This window comes from Lissotriton vulgaris, chromosome 9 (genome assembly GCF_964263255.1).
Source record: "Lissotriton vulgaris chromosome 9, aLisVul1.2, whole genome shotgun sequence".
Taxonomy (NCBI): Eukaryota; Metazoa; Chordata; class Amphibia; order Caudata; family Salamandridae; genus Lissotriton; species Lissotriton vulgaris.
The window spans coordinates 1,074,028,980-1,074,053,434 of record NC_141697.1 but is presented as its reverse complement, the minus strand read 5'-3'; the positions used below and the strand labels follow the sequence as shown (position 1 = coordinate 1,074,053,434).

At 42.6% G+C, this 24,455-nt stretch overlaps 1 protein-coding gene across 4 annotated transcripts in view; it reads right to left on the bottom strand.

Annotated features, from left to right (window-relative positions):
* Window positions 1-24,455, bottom strand: part of FLNB (filamin B) — a 476,237-nt gene that overhangs the window by 399,264 nt on the left and 52,518 nt on the right. The window lies entirely within an intron of this gene.

The following is a 24,455-nucleotide window of genomic DNA, read 5'->3' as shown; positions in this document are numbered from 1 at the left end:
CACTTTAACTACACGCTACACTCTTTCTTCAACATTCTCAACCCCCCACTGTCTTCTGCCCCTGTTTGCTACCCCTCCATGCCCTCCATCTTGCATGCCCTCCATCTTGCATGCCCTCCATCTTGCTACCCCTCCCCTGCAACTTCCGTGTTGCTTTCTCTGTGAACCCTCATTTTGCTTTTGCCCACCCTCTGTGTTGCTTCCCTGCCTTCTGTGATTCCAAGCTCAGTGTTGCTTTCCCCACTGTACTCTCGCTCCCCCCCCACCCTTGTTGCGCATTCGTTCCCTTCACCCGCCCTAGTGTTACTTTTTTTGTATAACAATCCAACTCTGATTGGTTAACAACAAAACATGCTTGTATCATTTTGTAGGCACACAACTATTAAATGACGCAGACAGTCATGAAGGTTGTTTTCCTGTTTATTAGCCATGCTGCACTGCACCAGGGATACAGTGGCGTAACAAAATCCCCCGCCAGGGCCGGCTTTAGGGCATTGCGGCTGGTGCGGCCGCACTGGGCGCTAACCTGCAGAGGGGGTGCCAACCTCTGTGTGGAGGGCCCAAGCTCCAGGGTGCACGGTCGGCAGGCCCCTAGCCTGAGAGCTCATGACTGGGTCCTGAGTTTGGGGGGGGGCCCTTCAAGTTTCATTACGCCACTGTATGGATGCTCTGCTGTGTAGCTAAAATCACTGGGGAAGCCAATAGGTCCCAAAGGCAAGACTTGATGGCTTTCCAAATGCTTGTTTATATCTGCCCGACAGAGCAGCTGTCTGCAAGACTACTGTTTTCTGGAAATATACGGAGTGGGCTTTGATCGACCCAGAGGAGTATTACCCTGTCACCTTCTGCTATTGGCTACTTGATTAGTCATTTCACCTTCCAGGATTCCACTGAATGTATGAAGAGCTACTTTACATGTTAAAAGTGTACTCAAACTTACTGATAAATATGAATGCAAACATACAAGCATTTATAAATGCCTGTGTTTACATGCATGGGCAAAATACGGGCAGAACTACTGGCTTTGCCATTGCTTGTTTTTCCCTAGTCTTCAAGACTTCACATAAATCTCTACAGAATTGCTGGGTCCTTGTTCCTTTATATTTTCCATTGTCTCCCTCAATTCACTATATGTCATTGTCACTAACAGCTGCAAGTTTCAAAAATAAACTCCATCTTCATCAAATACCATTGCATTCTTTTTTACTACATATGTAGCTTTCTGTCCAGTTTTCAGCATTATAACAGAGTATGGGTGTGATGTATATGTATTATTAGCAAGCATTTGCAAAGACAACAGGCCTCGCCTATGCAAGATCAATTGGCATACCACTACTATGATCCCCAAAATAACCCTCTCGACTCTTCCCTACTCCACCCCTCCTTGCATCATCGCGTACTTCTTTTTACTATTCTGATTCCCCAAAACAAGCCTTTCTAAATCCTTCCTCTGACTCTTCCCCCCTCCACCTCCCTTTTACTCATCCAAAGCTTCCTCCTACTGCTATGAGCTAAAAAAAAAAAAACTAAATCCTTCCCTTCTATCCCTCAACTCTCCTTCTCAATCTAAATAACAGTCTAACATATGCACCACTCAAATTTATTTCATGTTTCACTATGCTAATTCACCACTAATCCTTTATGGGTTCCGACGTGTGCTACTCGCCAAAAAAAAAGCACTTCAACCCCTCCCATCAGGGGTAGCAAGTGCTACATAAATTCAAACCTTTTTCCCTCTTCTATCCCTTTGCTATCCTTCTCAATCCAAATAACTGACTAACATATCGACCACTCAAATTACTTTCATATTATCACTATACTAATTCACTACTAATTCTTTATGGGTTCCAGAGTAGTGTGCTACATGCCAAAAAAGTGCTTTGACGCCTCGCCAGGGGTAGTATGTACTATATAAATGCAATTACAATACAATACAGCTGCTGTGTAGCAAGGCTAAAAGTATTTAAAAAGTACTATGAAGTGGTCAATGCTGGCCACTTTAGAGACCTATTTTATTTTTTTACGTTCAAGCATGTTGCAAAGCAGCTACGCAGTTGTACAACATGGCACAGAAAACATAGACAAAGCCAAATAGCTCTACTATTTGGCATTCAATGTTTGTTAAGCCATGTTGTACAGCTGTGTAGCTGCTTTGCAGCATTATTAAAAGTTAAAAAAGCACTATGATGCGGCAAGCACTGACTGCGTCATAGAACTTTTTTTATACACTTTCCCCCATGCTGCACAGCAGGTAGGCTGCTTCACAAAATGGCTAAAAAACATTGAGAAAGCCAATAGATCTTGCAAAGGTGAGACCTATTGGCTTTGCTAATGCTTGTTTTTTGCTGTGTGCTAGAGAAACAAAACCTACACCCTCTCCTTTTAAATGGGTACTCAGCAGGATTGTCACATAAATGTTCTCACTTGGAATTCAGAGAAAGAAAAACAAACACCAAGCTCCCTGGAACAGACAGCCTGACATTTGCCCTCTGTCTTTGCACAGCAAATGTGACAAGATAAGAACAAGATTTAAAGGCCTGTTTACAGAACGGTAGTTTGTGGAAGAATGCGATTAACAAGGTTTGGCCAACGGGAGGGACGAACTCAAGCTGGACAGCCTAAAGCAATTAAAGCCAGCAAATAGAAAGCCAGAATATGTGCTACAAATCACAACAAAGCCAATGGTAAGCAACGGGCAGAATGGATTAGTAGGTCAGCTTCCTGAATGTCCCTAAGATGTCTGTAGCAAAACAAGGCTTCGACCTAAAAATGTATATTGAGGTCAGGTGGCCAAGATATCTAGTGTTTTTATAAGCTTGTAGAAAGGTGAGCAAGGCAGTGCAAGCAAGCTAATCTCCTACTGTAATATACAAACATTTCAGGTCTGCGTTTTCGGTCTTTTTAAAACTTGTGTCAGTCAGTCAGTGCAAGCTAGCAGGCTACAGCTGGGTGGTCTGAGCAAACGAATCAAGCACAAGCAACGTCACAGAGATTACAGGGAAACCAATTATCTCCAATGCCATATTTACATGGCCATATTACAGACCTTGCTACAAACACTAATTTAATTTGAGCACACACCAGGAAAAGCAAGTGATGAAGGAAGCCGGTGATTAACCTTAAAATATATAGTATTTTGCAGCGCCAGAGACAGACAAGCAGGCGGGAAGCCATAAAGAACGGTTGATGTTTTCAAAAATAGTATCCTGCTGAAAATGCCAGCTGTAACATGCCCTACTCCTCCCTACCGCATCCATCCTCCACAAACCTCTTCATCACCTCTGGCACCCATGCCAAAAGATGCCCAACAACTGCAGGAAATCCCCTCTGGAGAACTACCTGGGAGTGTCAGCGTGCGCAATCTGATCACCTCTTCAATAGGACTACCTAAGCATGCATATCTTGTGGTTTCAGAAGGCTTCTAAAACATGCACTGATGATTCGTTATAGTCGAAATATAGATCCTTGGTTTCATTTTGTACAAGTACTGTCTACCCGTAAATCATTTAACATGCACAATTCTGTTTTCTTCTGGGAGCCGATAACATTTGCCTGCGATCTGGTGTTCTGTTCAACAGCCCTATTTACACTCATTACTGAAACTCACCAGTATTTATAAATCAACCCCTACAAAACAGTACGACAAGGCAAACCATTGTCAACCGAGCAGGAGGAACGACCCCTCTGGTTTGCAGAGATAAGCATTTTACCCTTTGTGCCTGGACGAGTAATTGTTAAAATGGCGCCTACAAGGCTAGCCGACACAATGCAGATGAATATAGAGTTTTATTTAATGTATACAGGTCACACTGCTCACCTTGAATTCATTTATCACAAAAGGTGGGCTTGAAGCATAGGCGGATACCTGTACTGTAGATTCATGGGTGGCAACAAAAGCATTTCTAGCTAATTTGTCCTCTGAAGTGCTGGCCTCAGAAAAGGCACATTAAGGAACCGCAATGCACTTTATTTTGGTTGCATTTATTTAGTGCTTTATATCAATGACCAGAAAAAAGGGCATTTTTTGAATTGCCAGAATACTATTCCATGCTGGTGCTTGAATGGAAAAAATGTTCTCTGTCCTGTAGCCTATGTGGGTGGTGATTTGACGGTCTATTTAATTAACAGGACACTGGATGAAGGATACAGTTGTCTATAGCGGAATCCATGACATAGGAGTCGGGCATAGACATCAATTGGGAATAGCCATGGCTAGGAGAGCCGAGCCCTGGATTGCTCATCCATGAGTACCTCTGGCACCCTTGGTCTCGGGACTCAAGAAGAAATAGAAAGTAAACATGGCTCTATTTGAGCTCTCTACTTAGTGTAGTGCCCAGAGATTTGCCTTTCCTTTGCCAATCAGCAGAAATTAGCAGGCTGTTTGGGGGTTAAGGGAGTGACAGTGGATCAACCTTGGGATGTCGCCGAAGGTCAAAAGGTACATGCAGGGCCGGACAGGGAACCACAACCGGCCCTGGCAAAGTGCTTAGCTGCCCCCCCTCCCCACTTGAGGGGGGGGGGGGGGGGGGGGTGGAGGAGCCGCTGAGCTCTTTGCCAGGGCCGGTTTTCGGCTGATTTTGTTTAACCCCTTAGCTGCGGCGGCTATGCCACCACAGCGCTAAGGGGGAGGCGGGGCCGCGCGGTGCTCCCGTACTAATGACGGAACCGCTCCGTCACGGCCCTGGGGTGGGCTGTGCTTGTGACGGAACGGTTCCGTCATGGCCCCGCCCGCTCTTTAGAACGTCAGCTCAGGCGTGAAATTCGCGCCGCGCAGGCGTGGTGAACGGGCCGTGACGGAACCGTTCCGTCACCAGCACAGCCCACCCGAGGCCGTCACGAGCACACAAAGGGTTAAAGGGTTTATGGAAAACGCTGTCAAGCTTAATTGAGGATATTGCATCTGCACAGGGAGGTAAAGTTTGATGCAAATCATATTCCCCTTGACTATCTGTTATTCCTCACTAAGCTTCACATCCTTTATTTTTCTTTTTTCATTTGCCCCTCATTTGCATATTGAACATGTCTGCATAAATAAACAAACAAAAACACTGCACATTTGCTGAGGACAGGAACATTGACTTTGACAATGCTTTTTAGACAAGGTGTTAGCCAAGCACTTTTGATTTCAATAAAATTATAAATATAATAAACTTACTTATGGGGGCTTTCATCCAGCTCTCATTATTCATTGGTCTGTCAGTGTCATTCACATTGTTGTTCTGACCACCACAGCATACAGTAAGGAGAAAGGGCTAGCCCACTTCAGTCATTTGTTTGCCTCTCTGTGAGTGACGGTATTCTGTTCTTACCCAATGTGCACTTACACACAAGATGGGGTCCCCTTGTACAGTTTAAAAAAAACATTCACAACCCTAGGCAAAGCCAAAAGCTGGCAGCAAACACAAGACCTAGACAATATTACATATTACCACACCATACGAAAAACAATACTATTCACAGGGGACGTGAATGGCTATCAGGGGCGGCTCCTCCTAAAGGATGGAGGAGTGTTGTCCCACCTGCTGTAAGCACAGCAGGTAAATGTAAATTTAAATTCATAAAATAGGCAGCAGAATGACTTTCCAGGGCAGAGTGTGCATGTCTGATTGGCCAGCTGGCCTGCGATAGCCATCCCCACATGCACACTTTAGACCGCACCAATCCCAACAGTGCTAAACAGCCTAGGGATTGCGGGCACAGGCCCTTAACCTCAAAAGGGGCGCCGAGTTGCCTGCACAAACCAATCCTGGCACTTCTCTCAGCACCAGGATTGGTTACTTTCATGTTGCCCCTCAACGCCTTGTCTAAACCCACGCCGCAACGGACTCTCCCTGCTGAAGAAGAGAGAAGTGAGGAGCCCTCGGAGTAGGTACATACATTATCCCATGTGATATTTTACGTATGTGCAAAACAAAGTGCACCAGAATATACAAAAAGTTGTAAACAGTGCTTGTGTACAAACTAAAGTCCTGCTCTTTATAAGGATGCTGCCATTTGACACACCATTCCGGGGGCCCATTCCAGCGCGGGTTTACAGCGCGGGGCTTGGTGCTGCGTGCGAGGGATATCAAGGGATGTTTTCCATTGCCATTACATACTGCACCAATTCTTACGTCTGGTGGGTCCTAGCCGTTTGGCATTTATTGCTCACCAGCTTGCTCTGTTCCCAAACACCATGCTCTTGGTGAATGATATAACCAGATATACATGGTCATCGGAAATGGGCATCGCCCACAGGTGCTGCTAATGGCATCTCCTCATAAAGCAGATTAAACAAAAAAGGAGTTTCCACTATGTAACGCAGATGCCCTGCAGTCGCTGAGGCTCTAATTGTACTTGTTACTGCATAGTACAGATCTGTTCTTTTTTTGCATCCTTGTTTTATCTACAAACTTACCCTGCACACAGGGCACTTCATCATTAGGGGCGTGTCTGCAACTAACTGACCCAGAATTTAAAAAGCGTTCCCATCCTTGGAATAGTATCCGAAATAAAAGCAAGAGGTGTGTGCAAAATGCAAAAGCGCAGTTAACTGGGTGTGTTGTTTCCTCGTTAATGCCACCTGCTATGACTGTGAACAACAGGGGTTAGGTCCTTTACGTGGTGGGGCTAGACCCTATATAAGTAACAAGCAGCACACAGTGCCCGCACCACAATTACTCAATACGTATTTTGAAGGGTAAGAAACCAATTTATTGTCGCTTCCCTAGACCACATTACTTTGTGTTCATTATTTTATACCTTAAAAAGGTATAAAATAATGAACACAAAGTAATGTGGTCTAGGGAAGCGACAATAAATTGGTTTCTTACCCTTCAAAATACGTATTGAGTAATTGTGGTGTGGGCACTGTGTGCTGCTTGTTACCTGCTACGACTGCGGCTGCATGTGACTTGTCAAGAATCCTGAAACATATTTCATTTGACCACAGCAGATAAGACATTTTTAAGTACACATATCAAATGCATCCTTTATAACCACATATATAAACATCAATTATTTTTTACAAATGCTAATCCCGCCTTTATTTACAAAAAAAAAAAACGATGTACACAGTATTATATTTCGGCTCAAGAGCGGCTAGTGACATTTGAAAGTAGGAGTTAGACTAATTTGATGGGAGTACAAGGTTAATATGAAGTTCTTCCTGTTAGCCCCGAGACCGGCTGCTCTTGATTCGCCCCACCACTATCAAATGCCAATAGCCGCTCCTGCTGGCTATTCAGGCAGAACTGTTTGTTTTGGGGCAGAACCAAGATGGATTTGAATACGGTTTCTCCCCACCTGCAGGGAGCTAAAAACACTATGGACTGGAGTACCATATAAGCAGTTGCCGGTGGCGGAGATCACTTTTTGCTGGTTCGATCACCCGAACCCAAATGCAACAGTTATGTCCAGTGCACACTGTACCATAGGAGACAAGCTGCATCTCACCGATTAGGGCCAACAAGACTGAAACTGGTCTGGATCGGCATAGTCTGCATTGTATTATATAGGGTAAATCTCTTTAGGAGATTTCGTCTTATCTTGTTTTTTCTGTGCTTTCATATGAGTAATGTTGCAATTGGTCTACATTGATTTGTTTCTAAATTTATAATTAAACCCTACTAAACTCAAAATAAGTTGTCGAGTGCATTATTGTGTGGCCACATTGGGTGCACAAAAATGAGAGGTTAACAAATAATAGTTTTCTCACTTTACCTCCCCTGCTGCTAGAAAGGTCGCCCGACCGTTTTGTATGCGAGTTCACTCTGAGGGAAGTAGCAGAGTGGGCATAGAAAGGATGGGCTGAATTTCTGCCAAAACCACTGCTGGTGGGCCCTACTTTTGCCAGCATTCCATTCATCATCTTTAGTTGTTTGCAAGAGGACATTTGACATCCAGGCATACCTGCCAACATCCTCACCCATCATCACCCACATGGTTTCCAACAGATAAAGAGCAACTACACAACAAACATCAACAAAGAGAGTGGATCAGCGTTTGCAGAAGGTGCAATGGTTATTGATTTACTTTTTTATTGCAAGAAGATGCCACAAAACAAAAAGAAGAAAAATAAATCATGCAACTGCATAAACCATTACATGCAATAAAAATGTTCAACTCGAAGAAAAAGCATTGCATATAACTTTACTTGAATACTACAGGTACTTAGTACAAAGCAGACGTACTTAGAAGAGGTTCAGAAACCCCTTTTTACTTTTAAATGCACATCAACGGCAAATATGTAGCTAACTGGGGCAAAGTAAGGGTACTTACTATTGGCTCTGAATTACTGTAGCCACAAGCTACAGTTTTGAACACACAAGGATGACTAAAAAATAAAAAAGACAAACGAATGGAAAGAAAAAAACACTGCAAAATAAAGCATTGACCCACAGGCCACAATATTGATTGAAACACATTGCGGTTAAGACAGGGAGACAATGGATGAATGGAGCGGAAACATTGGCTCATAGTGAAATTGTCTTAGGAGGAACGAAAATATGAATGGCAGCTGAAGAGACCAATGAACAGAGAGATAGAGAGAGTGTGTGCTATTTATTTATGTATGTATGTATGTATTACATAAGGTTTCCAACAGTTAGAGGCTTAATTAGTTGATGGTACGGGGTGGACTTCCAGCCAATCAGTCTCCTTAGTCTCTTGCACATGGGGGGTGGGGTTGCTCCAACATACCAGGCTGGCACTGATGGCGTCTAGTAATAGCCATGTCCTGCCTCAGAGCAGCCACTGTTGAACCATTGCGACAGACCGAGGGGGGGGGGGGGGGAATAACTTTAATCATTATAACAAGGATATGAAAAACATAATAACGGGGTGATGACACATCAAAGAACTATACCAGCTCAACCAACTTGCAGAGGTGTGCAAATACGTTTAAATAGAAACTGAGAAACACAAAAATACAGCCAGTTACAATGAAGGCTGTCAAAACCAAAGGAAAACCAAACCTCACCAAAAAAAATCACATATCCCACTTTACCACACATTTAAAGTAAATCAAGCACTGACACTGTAGTCTGAATACATTTTGCTGAACCCTTGCAGCAATACATACAGTGCACTATCATTTTAGTAACAGATGCCCCACTCTTGGGCTGTATTTCTTGTCTCCCTTCCAAGGATCTGTCTTGCTCTACAGTGCTTTTATTCACGCTTTGGAAACGTAGCCGTTTTGCGGCCATGTGTTCTCTTGGGCCGGTTCTCAGTCCGCGTGTTTCCTAGAGTAGCCTCCACCCAGCCATTACTCCAGTTTTCACGTCAGAGCCACTTACGGAGCAATGACACGAGGCCACTTAATAATGTCTGCCCCAACTGCACTTTATTTTCTGCATCGAGTTCATGAATATTTCATTAAAAGCAGCTCCGGGGTCTCCGCCAGGCCCTCGGTCACAGTCAGCTGCTCCGTCTAAGGCGGCTACTAGCTGGCAGCTCGAGGTGGCCGCCAGCTTCTTTCAAGAACCCGAGCAATGATGTGGAAAGAAATTCCTTCTTCACTGTCATCAGTTCTCAAACACATGCCCGCCTCAGCCTGACGACTGGGTCAGAGGCACCAGAAAGACTGACGACAATGCGCATGCGCAGACTGTGGTGTGTGGTTACAGTCAGCCAGGTATGTTCAAAAGGCGGCCAGCTTTCCATTGTCACTTTCCAGACTTTTGTGTTGAGGTGCGACGGTGACTGTGAGCCGCAGAGGGGGTTGTGGAGGGGTGGAGAGGGGGGTTGTGGAGGGGTGTAGAGGGGGGGGGGGGCTGGGTCTTGGGGCAATTGTGTACCTTAACAACCTCCTCTAAATTAGGCTGTTTTAAAAAATATATGACTTGGCTTCGCCCTGTGAGTTTATAGAGTGCAGTCACTGCGTCATGCTGCATTTGAGTTCCAAACCTTTAACCACTTTCTACAGTGGCCGACATGGCTCGCCGAGAATTTTTTGCAATTGGCGCGACAAATTTACAAAAACATTAACTGCGCCATGCAAATGGAATAAAATAATACTAATCCTGGAAATACATATAGTACACACCACGTGCAGTGCCCAGGATTCCTAAAAAGGTGTGATATTAACTGGGAGCCAGCAGACACCATCACTAGATGCCACTACAGAGGACTTTTATAAGCCTGGGCATGGACCACAACACAAGGGCATTGCCCTGGGAAGGGAAGTCCCTTGGTCCTACCATCAGAACCACTGTCACCCTAGTAGAGGTCTGGTGGGCTAGTTCGAACCTGCGGAATGAGGTTACCTGGTTATTAATCTCGGCCTCCCCATTTGGCCAAAATGTGGGCTCTGTGATTTGTGAACTTATTCTCCTGCTGTCAATATTTGCTAATTCAGGGAGTCCTGTGAATTAATGTAAAAGCTCCTATTAAATGTGTGGTTGCAAAACAACTGGTCTGGATCTTACCTTGAAGTAGGTGGGCTCTGGAGCTAGACCGCACCCAGTTTCATGGTCTAGTGGCCAAAATGTAATATAATGCTAAAAGTATGTCCTTAGCGACAAATAGCACTGCCTGGTAATCTAGGGTCACCTACTTCACCAAAATGGTTGATCATGGACAACTCATACTCTCTCTCTGCCCCAATATAGGAGCACTGTGAATCAGCCTGAATGAAAAAACCACTGATGCCATGTTCCCAAGACAGGCCCCCAGCATGGTTTTCACTGACACTTTTAGGGATGCCCAACAATAGGTGCTTACTTTCCCTATGAGTATATCTAAAAACAACTGTTTACCTGAAGCTGGGTTATGAATTATTCCTACATTTCTCGCTCCTAGTCATTTAGTAAACAAATGCTTCTTGCAGACAGACAACTCTTAACAGCTCATAGAGAAAGCGACATCCTGCCAAGCTCCTGGCATCCTGCCGGGTAGCTCAAATCCTCCTGATGTGAGTTTGTTTTGCTTTACCCGGAAGCAGGAAAACGTGTGGGATTTAGCGGTTCACACCAGCTCACAGGAGGGAATGGGACAAACCACCAAACTGTAGGGTAAACCCACAGAACATGGGATGGATGGCCACCGTATACATGCAGTGTCGCACAGACACATAGGCCCAAGCAGCATTGCACAGGATTAGGTGCCGCTTTCTACCCCAAGAAATCCAGTACAGGTCTGTTCAGTTGACGACACAGAAACCCAAAGGGATAAACAACTTCAAGATCTGCACACACAAGAATACATACCAAGACAAGCAGCTCTACAACTAACCAAGGATAAATAGCCCCTCAAACAAGGGCATTAGCCAGACCACAGCCAATTGATTACATGCACCTCCACATGGCCCTATGTACATCCGGTAATTCTCATAGCCAAAATCCTTAACCCGCTAGGCTCTCATACCAGCTGCCAGTTGGGTTACTTGTGTGATATTCTCTCTAGCTTAAGGGGCATATGCAGCACGAGACGAGGGAAACCCTGGGCCTTGGAAATCAGACAATGAAGGCTCTGAGCTGGTGGGCCCCACCACCACCCTATCATCAATGCTCAGCCCACCATGTTAGAGATGGGAGGAAAACACTGCCACCACATTCCACTGGCGATATGGGTTGGGAGAAAGGCATCCTGGTATTGTTACTCTCCTTTACCAATGGCCATTAAAATCCTACCAGGTTTTCCCAAATTTGCATTACTGGAAAGTCATTTGGAACTACATTTTCCACACATTTTTTGGAGGAGAGTGCCAAACATTTCCTGTATGGCAGTATTTGAATTCTACAAAGTTTTACTAATACTAATAATAAAATGTCCCTTAAAAGCATAAATATTTGGTAAATTTCCTAAACAAAACATTGCGGGGGGCACCATCCTTTATTAATTGCCCTTTACATTTTTTCAATTTATATTAAATTACTGAAGTAATAAGCTTTAAAAACACGGTGGCAACAAATGTTCCCAAAATTACTCGGGTGAACTGCCGCAAACTTACAAGTTGCCAATTTTTCAAAGATCTCTGTTGAAATATCCTCAAGTTTCTTGCACATTAACCATCATCAAATTTCAATCAGTATTACTGGCCTGTACTGTATCTTAAAAGACATTATGCCTATCAATTTCCAAAATAAACATTGTTCAATACATATAGGTATCCAAGTAGAAAGTATAGTGTGGTAGGTCTAGGTAGTATGCCCTCTTCAGTTTGACTTTTTAAAATCATTTTAACAACAAATCCAGGTCAGTAAGTTTTGTGTTAGTAATGATGTTAATCATCATTGTGTTCCACACTCAAATGTTGCTCTTTACCCAACAAATTGGAGGAACCCTGGTATTGACTATAGTGGATTCAATATTACACATCCCAAGGTTGCATCTTTCACCTGAGGGTCATCCAATGTAGTTTAAACTGTGGGATATGGGCAACTCCAAAACTCTAAAGGATACGCATGCATGATCATGTGTTAACTTACAATTTTCTTTTACACCACTGCATAGGCACAACTACAACCTTCACACACAAAAACAATTCCCAGGTAAGGCACACTGCTCCACACATTTTCTGTCAATCCAGGTACCACCACAGATGCTGAAGGGTCCTGTCTTGTACTCTTTTCACTTCAAATTCATGCACAGAACAAAACACAAAAACAGTATTACTCTGGTCCTCATGCATGATGCAAAACACCATCCACATAGGCCACCAGAGAGACACACACTCCTTCAACCATACACTCCCACAAAGTAGCGTGTGTGTATATAACCAAACTGTTAGATATGAATATAAAGACCTACAGGTAAGGAGAGCACTTTAGCCACAATATTTAGCATATTGCTCATTGTTATTAACTCGATACACAGCCAGTCATGTGCTTAAAGGCAGCCCTGCATAGTCATGTTTTAAGTGTAGCCCTACACAATGCCAAAAACATGGCTTATGCCTTGGTGCACATATAACATAACACAGTATGTCTCCATCTATGCATGTATGGTAGGAAAGAAAAACATATATATTTCAAACGTTATTGAAATACAGTTGGTGCAAATGAATTCCCATGATCAATCAAACAACTGAGTGCAATAGGTATGCTTTCAACTTCTGGATGAAGGGGTATTTTGAAGCAGATGAATAGGGGAAACAACGTTTACAACGCACTACCATTACATCGAAACTTTTACAACACAACATCCATTACAACGCATGCCAATACAACGCAACCATTACAACGCATGACACTACAACGCATACCACTACAACGCATGTCATTACAATGCATACCATTACAACGCATAACAATACAACACATAGTACCCTTACACTATCCAACACTTACCCTACTGTTGCACCCCCTGGAGTTAGAATAGTAATTTAACCCCTACACTATCCAATACTTACCCTTACATGCAATGTAATGGTATGCGTTGTAATGGTATGCGTTGTAAAGGTATAATGCGTTGCAATGGAATGCGTTGTAAAGGTAGTTTTTTAAAATTCGTTGTAATGGCAAGCGTTGTAATGGAATGCGTTGTAATGGATGTTGCGTTGTAAAAAATGCGGTGTAAAGGTATGCGTTGTAAAAGTATGCGTTGTAACGTCATACATCCGATGAATAGGTAAACCATTCCAGATCTTAACTCCAGCTACATTGAACATCCTGCCGCCAAATGAGGCAGATTTCCATACGGCACCAAGCAACCTTCGATCCGTGGCAGATCGTAGAGTTCTGGGACGGTACTGAAATCGGAAACTGTCTTTCAAGTAATATTGTCGACATCTAGAATACCCTTCCGGGTGAGTTGTGCGCTTTACAAATACACATAACAAAGCATAACATTTACTGATATCCAGAATATGCAGAGGACTCTGAACGTAACCAGATCCTTGTTTAGATACAAGGTCAGATTCCCCGTTTCCAAAAGTAATTAAGGCTGCCTGGTTTTGAACCAGTCACAGTTCATATTAATTGGATTCGGATACATTTAACAACGCTGAACAGTAGAGCAGCCTGGAAAAGACCACAGCTCGAATTAATAGATAAAGACATATTACATTCAAAACACAGCAGATTTTAATGTCTTACACAATTGGTCATTAATTCCTTTAGTTACAGCTGCTACATGGAAATTAAAGGAGGGAGATGAAACAAAGAAAACTCCTAGATCTCCTCTTGTCTGTTCTGGTGAAATGGGAGGACCAAGCTTATTTGACCACACAAAGCCTAAGGAAGTCTGATTGAGGATAATATCTCAGCGTTGCTCACATTAAGACATCCAGTCTCATTTCCTAGAGACAAGCTGTTACAGCCAAAGTACTGAAGGCTCATAAAGAAGATTCACCATGTTATTAGAGTCATATGCATACATTTTAAAATGCAGAACACATGCTGTAATCAAGCAGCCAAAAAGGCTCATGTTCATCCTAAACAATAGGGATGAGAAGGCGGAGCCCCAGGGAACGCCACAACCTAGAGTATGCGGAGCAGACGTGAAATGATCAAACTGAACTCACTGGACCCCTATCGCGTGTAAGGGAGTGGACTCAATCCAGCGCTTTGCCTATCAACCCCAATTTTAGGCCCTAAAATCATTAGAGAATGCTAGTTTATGTAATGAAATGTAGTGGGAAGGTCCAATAAAAATAAAGTAGATGAATGTCCATTGTCACACAATTATAATAAATGCTCCCCAATGTCCACAACAGCTGTTTCCGTAATGAAAATCTAAAAATAGTGTCTTTTTCACAAAGTAATTTTGGCGGTAAACTGAGACTACTGAATCAGTGATCTTGGCTAAAGAAACAAAGCTGAAAACAGGCCTCTTTAATAAGATGGCACTTTTGAGTAGAAAAACGTAAACGAGATCGTCAGTGTTTTGTGGCAATACAGTTTTTTAGTGAATGGCCTGAAAAAAATACCATCCCTAAAGGGTGAGTAATAATAATAATCCACATTTGTAAAGTGCACAATCACCCGTAAGGGTCTCTAGGCACTGGGGGCCGTCGGGAAGATTAAGCAAGCTATTGCCCAGAGTCACATGGTGCCGGGCTAATCTGCCGCCGGTGCCGAGGATCGAACCGTGATCCCCATATTCCGGAGTCAGTCGCCCTGGCCTCGGTGCCACACCTTGAGTGACCCACGAATTGTGTAGAAAATATCAAGTTGCAAAAATATCGAGGATCATTAATATAGAAGGTATGAATATCTTTTTATGTACAAAATATAGTTTTTTTAAATATTGTATATCATTTTATGTACGTGAATATAGTTGTATTAAACATAATTCTTAAATTACACATTAGTTATTACATTACTTTTTGGTATTTGTATTAGAAGTAATCATTTTTAGTGTTATAGGTTCTTATGTATAATTAAAATTTTTACATAAAAATGGTAATTTACAATTTCATAATGGGTTGTTGGGTTTGTATGAGGAATTGGGTGGGACGTTACTTAAATGATAAATTATCTGTTTTTAATTTTCTTAATTTTAATTATTTTTATGTTAATTACATGTTTAATTGGCAATTATGTAAATGATTTAATTGACTGAATGTTATATTAAATATTTAAGTGCTCTCTTTAATTTATAACGTGTTGTGATGCACGACGTGCTACGAAATTCGTTTTATTAAATAAATTGTTTACTTACCACCATTTATCCATATTCCGGTTTTTAGCACCCCCCACCCTGCCCCGCCTTTCTGCCCCACCAGTACTCCCTCCATGGGCCGTGGCTGGTGAGGTGGTCCCCACCCTAGAGAGCTACTTTGAGAGACTGAACAATAGATATGAAGAGGAAACAAAAAAACGTGTTTTTGATTGACAACAGTACAGAGGTGAAAAGAAAAAGCGAATCGCTGAGGAAAGGTAAATCTTATGTAGAGAGGAATAAATAATCAACAGATCAGTTTTCCATTTTTTAGGGCAACATCTAAGCACCTTACATTATCAAAAAATGCAAACAAAAACAAACACATGCCCAAGAAGACCAGAGAGCTCTTTTGAATGACTCTGGTAAAAGGGACAGACCAAAGAAAAGCAGCAGTCATTGGAGAGGGCACTGAACAAGGGGTTAAAGGTCTACTCTTCTTCTCAGTGCCAGAAACAGGTAGTTTTAGGCATCACTCGGACTACTTTGAACAATAATAATATGCGTTTATGCGCCTGCAGGATGTAAAGTAAATTCATTTAACCTGATATTTCTACAAGTCAGGCAGCGCAGAACCTGGCAAAGCTTGCCCACTATTTCTGAGTGGTGCTGTCTAAAAATAAAGCACTAACTTGAAAGAAATAAATGAATACATTTTAAGATCTGCAGGCATTAAAAAGGGCACTCAGCTCTGCGCCAGACAGGCCCATCATGATACAGCCCCTGTTCTTACTATTTCCAATTGTAATGGTGCTCAATGTATTGATTCTTGAAAGATAAAACACTGAGATGGCATTGTCTGTAATTAAACCTCTGTGACTCTGGTCAAGGGCAGATGCTACCCGGAAATATTCAATTCACCAAGAGAACCAACTGACTCGAGCCAATAAGATCTCGACATTACTGACATCACCACAAACCTCCTAACCCAATATGGCTTCCAACCGCTATCTCTGGTTAACCAGCACCAAAGACATGACACATCCAGGATCTATATTTTGCAATGCATTTGGGGCACCCCCAAAGTGATGCTTGTTGAAATGAGTTTCAATATGTGCAGCTTTCCGAAGATATTCGGCCCTATTCACAAAAGTACATTTGGTCATAAACATAAGTTTACAACAAAATGTACCTTTCTACGACAGCCAAGAACTCGCAAAAGGCATTACTTGAAGGCGTAAATGGATTCACAAGACTGGATTTCTCCAACAAGAGTTCCCAAAAATCTGTAACTCGTAATTCCTACTCAAGTTGTAAAAATGTATTTGCTTTCCAAGGCATGGTTTGCTTTGAAAATTGGGAATGTCTACACAAATGCAGGTTTATCGCCTTCCCAAACCCCTACGTAACCTCTTCCCACCCTGGTAATGGTGGGAGATTAACTCCAGCCAATGGTTGGATTAACTCCGCTTTGAAGATAGGAGGGGAACCGATCATCCACAGATTTTCTGGGGTTGTAGGGAAAGGGCTTTCTCCAAAGGGAACATTTTTATGGTGTATTAACTGTAACGTTTGTGAATAGAAAAAAAATGAAAATACATTCAAGCAGAGGAGCAAATGTCCGCCTGTACTTTTCTTTTTTTTTGTAATAGTACGACTTATTTAATAGTCTGCTGTGAGACGAGAACATATTTAATGGCTACAAGGTCTGCTGTTGGCAGAAATCATTGCAAAATCATGCAAAAAAGCTCTGGCTAATTTGATCAACACAATATTTACTAACAGACCTACAACTCTCCAAGAACTGTTTAAAAACAGAAGCAGTCGGATCACAGAATGGTTCATTTAAATAAAAGGCACTGGTTAAAAATTATTTCTGAAGTTCAGGCAGGAGATACACCAGCGACGATCATGAAACAGTTTCCAAGGGAAGGTGTTCCCTTTATAGAACAGAAGTGGGTGTAGTTTTGCTTTCAGAGTGTGCAAGGCACGAGCATCCACGCTGATTGGCCAACATTTTTTTAAAACTTTTTCATTTGGCATTTGTCTTCTTTATGCACCCCCCTGCCAGGGTTGCTGGGTATGGGACAAATGGTGGGGCAACCTGGTAGTAGGTGTTATGCTCTTGTAAGGCTGCAGGGGGGGTCATCCTGCTTGAGGACCCACTTCTATCCTATTCCTCTATTTATGTCTAGCTGGAGACAGCTTTAGCTCTTTGCAGAAAAAGAGCCTTCATCTCCACATTTCAAGAGCAGGGCATGCCCCTTTCTCTCCTGGGTCTATTTTATGATCCTTTCCTATAGTTAAGGTCTGTAACAATTCCCTTTTGTACTCTCAGTTTAACAGGATATTTACAAAAGCCGAGCTGAGGGGTGGGGGTGTGGGGGGGGGGGGGGCGGTTAATCAGCCAGGCCGCCAACTCCTGACTGAAAGTATTTTGAATGTAAAATGGGTGGAACAGAGTCTATGTAAATTAAAGGCGGTGACTGTTTTCAGGCTTCAAAATTATTTTAAAATATATTTTTCTCAATAAACAATGAGAGGAAGTGGGTGTGGTGTATATACAATTTAAAATATTATGTTAAAGTCTCATTCTTGTATATTTACCATGCGTTTGTCTACGTCCTATAGGTCTTCTTCAGGTCCATAGCACTTAGCAGATATCCTTTGACCAATTTAATGAAATTAAAATCCTCATCTAAAGTAGTGTACTACGTGCTGGTGCAAGTTATGCCATACACTCTTATCTCAGGGCACAATGGAACACAGTGATTTTATGGTACCGTAGGTGTTAAACCTAATGGGGATGTGCACACACGGGGGTGAAGCATGATCTAGTAACCATAGAAGCAAGAAAGACTAACGACCAGGGCTTCCCACTAGTGACAGAATTTGTAATAGTTTAAACTCTACCTGTTCTGTCAAATAAATGTGCAGACAATCAAACATATCATAGTAATGTTTGGATAGAACTCAAATGCAAAAGTTGTTATGAGAATGAATGCTACTGTAGATTGTAACTGCTAAGGATATAGGATTTTCTCTCCACAAAGGCCCTTCTGGAGAGAGCACCAAGCATGTGCAATTTAGTCCGCCCCACTCCAAATGTAGAGGTCTGGCTTAAATTACTAGGACTCTACATGAAACTACAATCAACAATAAACCTATCTGTACCTCACTGGGGTTTCCCAATCTTTTAGGTCTTGAATCGGGGTGATCATTGAGCACAGAGTTCCACATTGGGATTCTTCTGACATATTAGGGATGCAATTCAAATCCCTGCATAGTGTGGAGAAGGAATGCTACTGCCCTCGGTAAGGGACTTCAAGTAGAACTAGAATTTAGATCCGCACTTTGGGGTGCAGCCCAGAGGTTAATTTGTAAAACAATAATTGCCAGGGCACTCGTCAGGAGGATACGGCAGCATGCTTCATCCATTGCCCCTGCCAAAGCTGCCAATGACAGTACCAACACAACTACTAACCATCACACTCCTATAAGTGACAATTCATACTATTCGAGGCCCCCAAAGCCATAAGAATGGCTTGGGAGGCAAGTATTAGTGAATGTTACTGTATACTTAAGTAAATAAACTGCTGTTGTGCTCATACCCAAATTTGGCAGACAGCGCCATGGTGTGGCAGACTGGCACAAGCGCCAGTGCTGAGAATTACCATGGGCTCAAATTAAGCACTGGCGCATCCAGATTAACGTGCATATGGTTGGTGCAGTCAGAAATCATGCACTGCCGCACGGAGGGTATATCCCTCGCACTTTTCAAAATTGCATGTATCCCTATCACAATATTTAGATGCATTTTCCGTTACAGTACAAAGCACCTTTGTAGTTGGTATTGTAAATAAAAAGCTGTATTTGAATCTAGCTGGTCTTCTCCAGACTTGGTGGGAATGGAGGCAGAATATTTTTTTCCACTGCTGACTGATGCCAAAGCACAATGGGTGGCAGAATTTGCACATTAGTCACTCTTCATCTTTTGGGGGTAGCCTGAGTACTGACTGGCTCCAGGGATTAAATCGGGGGGGGGGTACATCACCACCTGGAGGAAATACAAGCTTGCAAATAGGGTACCTTCCTACCAAATCTGGTGAGGATTACGAAGTACGGGCCATTAGAGGGTTGGCCATGAGTTTGCCTGCACTATTTAGAGTGGGCCAACACATGGCGTTAACAGACAGCGAAAACTGCAGAATGACCCCCAAAACATGGAAGGAATCTCTCATGGCAAGCGGTTCATTGTGTTTTTTATTTAGAAAAGGAAAGAAAAAAAAAATCCTGTCTTGGGATTTTTTATTTTAAAATAAAGTTGAAAGTTTGACTTATGGCTCTGTCACATTGACGGAGCAGTCCATCAAACTTTAAAAGCATTTACAGGAACCTCCATCACGGCAGTTCCTGTTACTGCAAGAGATGTTCACTTGGACCGGCAGAGATTTCCAAATTTGGCAGGCAGGTAACTCCCTCAGGACGATGGAATAATTTACTCGGTCTTTTCAAGAGTCCAAGTGCATGAGCTAGTTCTGCATATTTCAGTTAATGTTTGGATTTTTTTTTCAAATTTCATGTCAGTAATACCCATGGTCTCAAAGATTGACATATTCCTGAAAATCCCACATTGGGATGGGCTGTAAATATTTGAGGGATTCCAGACAATCGCCTTGTGGGATTGACCACAAAGCAGCATCGGGAGACCTGACCTGATGCACTATACAAAGGAGCTTAGCCGCCTGATGTCATATCACTTATTAGAACATTGGAATGTTGGGAGCTCCACTGAAAACAATGGAGTGCTCCGGGCTTATAATGGCTGGTATAAGCCTGGAGCTCCAACATTCCAATGCTTCTTTGACCACAGCTCTGGCTGTGAACAAAAGCTTCAGGGACCCTGAGGGGATTCCAATCCCCTCACGCACCCATAAGGCTTTGTTCTTTTTTGTTAGAACATTCTGCCCTCTTGTGGCAGAATGTTCTAATAGCCTTATTGCCCTTCATAGTTGGGCTATACCGGCTATTAAAGTCCCTCTCCCTTGTTAAAGGGAGAGCCTTTGGCTCGAAGCCTTTAAAGCTGGAGAGGGCCTTTAATAGCCGGTATAGCCCTCTACGGCGGGCTATAAGGCTATATTATTGCCCTCACCCCCCTCTTTCTCAAAGATTATGGGTACTTCCTGTCTTGTAAAGGGGGATAGTTGATTTCCTGCCCACTTTTAACTGGGAAGGGGGGTATAGTGATTTTATACCATCTTGCCTCTGCACAAGTGCTGTGAAGATTCTTATAGCCCCACCCCCACCTTGCTCTAGAGTAGAGGGGGGATTTTGCTAAAAAAAAAATGCTGGTGCATCGGTCACCCCATTTAATGTTTGGAATTATGAACACACCATGTAGCCATAAGTCAGTTGCCCTAGGCCTTTTGTACCCTTTAAAAATGAGAGTGAAGGAAGCCTGGGACTTGGGATAGCTGACAACTGCCACAGTGCCCTGTTTTAATTTTTAATATAAATACATCTCTCCGCCCTGTCATTTGGGAGGGTGGAAGTTTGCAAATATTACCTTCTTGGCCCTGGGGCAAGGCTGGGAGCGGTGAGGAATATAGTCTGGGGAGGCATTTCGCCTTCTGTAGATGGGAAAAAAGGTAAGCTATAATTACACAATAAAATGCTCACCCGGACTTTACCACCAGACAGAGCCAAAGACCTTGACAATAACTCATTTTGTCTGGCACCACAGCAGTCGAGAAACGGCACAGTAACCCATAATCTCAAATAAATATATCTTTAAAAAAACAATGGTGATAAAAAAAAAAATCTTGATAATGGCTTTCTTTATTTCCATGTAGATCCATTTGGACTGGGGCATCATTTTTGGTTATGAGGAAGACATTATTAGATTTCCTGTTGCCTGCTTACACACCCAATAACCTAGTCCGAAACGTTCTAAAACTAACATATAAATGAACTAGTGTCGTCCATGTTACTTTATTTCAGCTAATGTGTCCAAGTACAATTGAAAATGTTGGATCCATATTTATATTTTCTAGCGGAAAGTTCCAGCCTTATGGCTTTGAAAAGTAATTATCTAAAAGAACAATTTTCTTTTCTTCCTTCAAAACGTTTATTTATAAATTCTTCCTGCCAAGATATTTTTAAACACGAAAATTGAAAATGGTCAACCCAACCCACAAACCTCTATAAACAAACACTGATTCACGGCTGCCGACATAATTGTACGTTCACTTGCATCCAAAACAAATGTCACCCATTACACAATACAGTCATCTAGTTGCACGCTGGCACAGTTTGGCAGTTTGCCCTTTTTTAATACCAAAATAGGATTTTAAAATTGCATGGGTGTGGTATGGATATGTGCAACAAAAATATTTAACCTTTTCAATCAGATGTTTAATTCCAACAGTTGCCAATTATGATGGATCATCATATATTACATGTTTGGATGATTGTATTGAAAATATGCAGCGGAGTGATACCCCATATTTCACAGAGAGCTGTGAAGTATGGGAAATATTTCACGGCTCCCAGTAAAATACAGATGCCGTCATAATGATAGTCACCTAAACCACTTTGTAGAGCTTTACTACTGATGGGGCCACTAGGGTTATGCAGAAATGTTATCTAAGTTATGTGATAGCCACTCAGCCTTAGGTCTCATGGTTTATGACATCACCAAAACCCTTCAATGGCAAAATTGGACCATATTACACAATTACCAGTTATGTATCACATACTCCAGAGTAAGCAATGCTTCAAATATCATCAAAAGATAAGATATGTGTATTGTCAATACGATTTGAAATGTAAACAAATTAAATGTTAAGGTCAAAACACTTCTCCTAAATTGAGTTGGCAACCTGTACATAGTGTTTGTGCAATCCTATCAATTTTCACTTTTTAATCTCGATTTCTCTTTCTTCCATCCTTCCATTAAGTCCCAAGTACCACAAGCAAGAATTTCCTATTTGGTTTTTTTAAGTGTCACATCAGCTTAGGAATTTGCTTGCTACTATCCAAAATACAGATGTGCACTGGTTACGGTTGTTTCTGGGTTTGTACATAGTCAGAAACTGAGGCGAAGGCCCGCCAGTGTGAAAGGGGACCAAGGGACAAACAATAAATTAATGTAACTTTTTTTTTTTTTAAGAGTTCCTTAGTGTTTCGGCAGAGAGGCCAGATATATTATTCTAAGTACTGCCTGGAATATATGTATATTTAATAAACTCCAATGTCTGAACTGCAGGCATCAACGCTCAACAAAACAATGCATGTATGTGTATATGTAAATTGATAACTTTTATTCGCTTACTACTTCAGAGGCTAAAAAAAGTTATTGCAATAAAAATGGTGTATGGTTCTTATTATGGGACATTGAGCATTGGACTTACCGACAACGCTGTCTGCTCTCTCGTACACTTGTTAGTCAATGTTTTATCCCCAGTTGAGCTCCTTCTTATGCAGGAGAGACCGCCCTCCCCAGGTTACCTTTCAAGAGGGTGAGAATCTCCTTTCAACCTCAATTATGGAAGGCCATCAAACGCATTTGTTCCTACCCCTTTCTATAGGAGTTTTATTAGGTTGAGCCTGTACAGGCTTCATCTCCAGGGATGCAAATCATTATCTTTGCCAACCACCAGTCCCGGGCATAAAACAGTATTAGCAAGTCATAATATTAGTATATGATTTTAAGTTTGACTGCTCAACTGTCAAAAAACATATTGCTTACAATGTACATAGAGAAGGTTGTATATCCGGTCATTTTAACCACTGGCTTTTTTCGACCAGCCTCTTTTAGCCACTGGCTTTTCCAATCACTTCTTGGCTCAGCCCAAAGGAGTGCTCATATCTTAACTAATGCAAATGGCTACTTGGATATATGCTTCCGCCTCAGTTGGAGCGCTTACTTTGAACTGCGTGAAGGGACCATTTAAGAGTAAAGCCTTGTGTCTGCTCTTGCTGACTTTAATATGCTTATATAGCATGTGTTAGCTCACTGAACCCAGATCCGTTGGCTTTGCAAATGCTTGTTTTCCTAAGGGGTTTAAGGACACTGGGCCATCACCCACTGTCAGGGGTAGCTCCTCTGCAGTGGCGGAGGAGTGTCGCCCCACTCGCTCAGAGCCAGCTGGTGAAAAATAAAATGATTACCTATAATCGTTGTATTTTTCATTTGCTGGCTCTGAGCCAGCGTGTTCAGATCGTGTGGGGATGGGGCATGGGAGGGAGTAAGAGAAGTGCTATGAGCACTTTTATGTGCGCATGTGTGTTTGGCCGGCCGTCTCAGACCGGCCAAGCACACATGCACACTTAGGTTTCTCCAGCCCGGCTGTATTGTACAGCCAGGCTGGAGAAACAGCACAGTCTCTCTGGTCTGAGCGGAGCATCTTTTCAGCCCGGTCAGGCCAATCCCTGCGCTGCTCTCATAGCATGAGAGCAGCACAGGGATTGCACAGGGAGTCTAATGCTGCCCCAGAACCTGCTGGGACCAGGAAGATAGAGGGGCGACCCAGTCTACAGTACCAGGTAAGTGTTTTATTTGTATTTTTATTATTACTCCCCCACATGCGTCTCCTCCCATGCTCTCCTGCGACTCCTCCACCCGCCTCATCACTTCTTCATTTTGTCGGCCGCCACTGCCCTCTGTTCCTGCTCTCTTATACAGTTGTCAGTCAGTGCTGCCTCCTTCCACCACTGACACTGATACTGATACTTATACAGAAGAGAAGGCCTCACCCATCAACTGCCTCTCTGGAGCACGAACAACTGCCCCTAACTCCACCATCATGGGAGGCTATTGCGGACATCAGTTCTGAGCACTGTTAATGCAGCTGGCTCTGCTTAGCATGTAAAAGCATTATCTCCCCAGGCCTAGCTCTCCCGTGCTGCTGTTTCATCCCTGTTTTTCT